Here is a 4,195-nt window from a genome sequence, read left to right as displayed (position 1 = left end):
TTTCTTCTTAGTACTTGACAAAAATCATATCACTGCACTTTTCAGTGTGTCCAAATTATTTTTGTACGAGTTAATAAATAATGGTCATTATTAAAATATTTGACAGGTCATTCATATAAGTTGGTAATTTTTTAAACAATTAGCCACTTGTATAGTTATTAAATAAAAAATAATCTTTTGTACAAAAAATAATTTATCTGTCAGCGAGAAAGTTTTAAATCTTCAAAAGTGGATCTTGCATTAAAATAGAAGTGTAGAACCTACTGGTATTGTGGGCTGGGCTTTGTAGGCTTATCTAGGGCCGTACACTTCCAAAACACCGGGCCTCCAATTGGAAAGCCCGTCACTGCACTATTCTCCACGAGGTAAAAGAAAAATAGCCTAGTAGCTAAAAGACCTATTCATTTGAACAAGTTTGTAATTTTTTCTAATCATTCGAGATTTGGAATAATTACCTGAAATTCTGGCTTTAAAATTTACGGCATACCTCACCTCAAATCTATGATTCCGTATTTAGTGTAGTTTTGTAATCATCAACTACAATTTATCACTCGATTTGGAGATACCAAGTATCATTCATTCTTTTATTAGTTATAGGATTGGTAAATCCAACGTTAAGGTATACTCCTACAATTTTTTTTAACTTCAATTTTTGAAGAAATAGCAAAGTATGATTCATATTAGTATGATAAATTTATTTCTATGAAAACAATACTAAAATGATAAATAGTGTCAAAGTATATTCCATCCTATCGTAGTAGTTATTTAAGGGTATGCATATTGCTTTTTATTACTAGAATACAAAGATTTGTAATCTCGAGTACTATTTTCTTCTATTCTCTTCATATTTTTATCTTTTATTTTTGTCTTAGTTTATAGATTGGCTTAATAAATGGAAAACCAGTCAAATTTACTACCTAGATTGAAAGGGAAAGAGCAACTAACCTAGTGTGGACGGCACTAACCTTAATTACACTTCAAATTTGAACCTCAGAGGCAGTCTCCCTCCACCTAAAATAAGCATAATTCGGATTGACTTTATCTTTGTGCACTTAATAATTAATAATTTTTTGTCTATGAAATTCTATGAGGTCGGTCGTCAATCATTGATGTCTATCACAATTCACAACATTTGGGCGGCTTCGTGTAAAAGTAGTAGTCACAACAACTCCATTTTTTTGCTTTACCATTTTGCACTTAAATTTACTAAAATGTCATTAAATATATATACGTTGAATTATAATCAAATATTAATTCAGTTAGATTACTTACATGCATAACATAATAATAATAATAACAGTAATAATAATAATAATGTTCGCTATATATTTCTTGTTTATTAATTTAATCAATACGCATTGAAATAAATATAATTAAGAGGTAGGAGTAATTATTACAATTACATAAATCTCGTTACTCTGCATGCTTAATTACCTCGTCCTAGGATATCTTTCATTCAAATTATGGTCCCACTCCTTTCATTTACAAATATAATATTATTCTCCACAAACTGAGCGATAAAATAAAAAAAAGAAGAGCCTGCCCCAGGGTGTTGATATCAATGTTGGGCGTGATTGGTCAAAGAGAAGACCAAAAATTAGATATTTATAGATTATAAAATACTAGTATATTTATTTTAATCATATCATTATCTTTAAGCATCCAATTGAATTCAGATTTCTTGACGTCGCAATTAAGAAATTAAGATGATCTCATGGGCCGGTTATTGGCCCCACCCTCAGCACACCCATGACATTTTTAACACTAATTGATTGATTAACAAATAGATTAAATTTGGAACGCATGCCCATTATGTTTTGTATTTTTTAAATTTAATATTTATAAGTGATAGATGTAGCTATGTGGTTGTTGGTTATGTTAGAACTAAGCAGTCTCGATTATGATATAAAAATTTGTATTGATTGAAGGTATGATTATCTGAAAAATACAACCTTTCGGTCATTTTTCATTTAAGATGAATTTATAATTATTTTAATTGTACTAGTACTTGTTTTTAAATAAGTTGAAAAACTATGTGGGGGCTGGAAGTTGTGCTGTTTGCGAGCATGATATTATACCGTGGAAACTAATAAAATATTTTGTAATTGTAAATATTAAAAACAATCATTTAAATTCTAAAATAGATAACAATAGCTATTTTTATATTTTTATTTATAATAATCACCATTCACAAATCTCTTTCGTTGTGACCATATTTTGCATAGAATCATAAGGGTTCTTAGCCTTCCATACTTTATTTGCTTAGTAGTAATAAACAATCAAAATATCTTTTAGACGTGAATTGACCAAATTTTACTTACAATTCACAATCATTAACCTTCTTAATAGTGAATCAACCATACAACCACTATACATTTTTGTCGTGGTCTACATTTTGCTTACACTATACTCCTATATATTGCAAGAGCGTGTTTTTAATCTTTTATTGACTTTTTTTTTCTTTTTCTTTTTATCTTCATAGCCATATATAAATTTTGGTTATGAAATCTTTTATAGAATCCATGTTTCACGTGGAAATGGATAATCAGAACAGAGCAAAATATGGTTAACGTGATCCTATTTGTTGGGAAATGCGAAAAGACCAATAATGATTTTGTATTACTACTACATGAAAGCAAAAACAAGAAATCTTGAAATGCAAATATGCAATCATTACCATATTAAGTAAGTAGTAGAACCAAAAATCAAGCAACATTCTAAGCAAAAGTGGCATGCCAACAATAATCATGAATTTTACAAAAATTAACTACTGATTAATTTCCAGCATCCTTAGATCATGGTAAAAACAGATCTAATGAAACAATGATGGATGATAAAATCACTAATAGAGGAGATCACAAAAAAAGTCTCCTAATTTACAAACTTCAAATAAAACTAAAACTAAAACTAAATCTAAAACTAAATCACACACACTCACATTCCCATGCAAATTGGCCTCTAATACGCAGCCCTCTGCATCTGATGAGAGTTAGAACTGACGAGGAGATGACTAAAAAGATGTTTCTCCTTTCTTAAGAGATAGAGAGAGTTATTTCCAGAAGAAGGGTCTAACAGCAGAAGAAGATGATGAATCTCTGTTGTCTTGTTTGTGTGCATCAGTGTCTTGTTTCTCAAATGGAACAAGATTTGGAGGAAGCATCAAATTATTATTCGAATCCAAATTGTCCACACCGCGCTTCCCGGCCCCACCCCGCCGGAATCGACTCGTACCACTCCTCTTCCGCCATGCCCCCCCACACCAGCTCCGACGACTGCGACGCGCTACCGGCATTGTCTCCGTCCTCCGCTTCCTCAACGGAAGGCGGTGGCTCCTCCTCCTCTTCATTTGTCACTGCCGGTGCTGCAGCCGCTGGCACTGGCAGTGACCGAGGAGCAACGGATGAAGAAGATGATGCTTTTCCTCTTTGTCCGTCGCTATCGGCTGAGGCGCCGCCGCTTTCCCGATGAAAAGGTCGGGAAAGTTGAGCCTCGCGTTCTCACCGCGGAGCTTGAACGCTTCGCGGTCGTAGGCGAGGGCGGCTTCCTCGGCCGTGTCGAATGTGCCGAGCCAGAGCGCGTGCGGTTGCGGGGGAGGCGGATCTCTGCAACCCACTTCCCCAGTGGCGCTGCCGCACGCCCCGGTAGAGCTTCGTCGCGGACAGGGGCATCGCGGGAGGGCGGAAGAGGGCAGCACTCCCGTGCTGCCCGAGGCGGCTCATCATCATCATGCGCCCCTCGGGCTCAAATTGAGGGAGTCGCTCCAGTACTGCAGCAGCATCTGATGCTGCTGCATAGACGCCGCCTCCCCAGCAAAATAAGGCGGGAACGCCGTGTTTTGCTGGTGGTGCGGTGTGAATGAGATCATCTGCTGCTGCGGCCGGAACAATGGGGCCGGAGAGTTCTCCGGCGGCGGTTGATTCTCCAGCGAGAAGGGGAAATGGGGAGGCGGAAACGTCATTGCCGGTAGAAGCGGCGGCGAAGTAGAGATGATGATGATGATGATGAAGAGTTGTGGGGCGGTCGGGGCTTCGGACTTTCTTGAAAGGCGGTTTGAAAAGGAAGCTTGGTCGAAAGCAGGGCAATATTTTTCTCCCTCCAGATTATAAGCTTCGTCTCTCTCCCAATCCATGGCGCTCTCTTTTCCAATCACCTTCTTTGATTTTCCTTTACTCTTAGATGAACATGGATCCATATA

The 4,195-nt window shown here is 36.9% G+C and overlaps 1 pseudogene; it reads right to left on the bottom strand.

Annotated features, from left to right (window-relative positions):
* Positions 1 to 3,349: 3,349 nt before the first annotated feature.
* On the bottom strand, positions 3,350 to 4,192 carry LOC121788267 (annotated as a pseudogene).
* Between the last annotated feature and the right edge of the window lie 3 nt (positions 4,193 to 4,195).

The sequence above is a fragment of the Salvia splendens genome, unplaced genomic scaffold (assembly GCF_004379255.2).
Source record: "Salvia splendens isolate huo1 unplaced genomic scaffold, SspV2 ctg1006, whole genome shotgun sequence".
NCBI lineage: Eukaryota > Viridiplantae > Streptophyta > Magnoliopsida > Lamiales > Lamiaceae > Salvia > Salvia splendens.
This window is presented reverse-complemented; position numbering and strand designations above follow the sequence as displayed.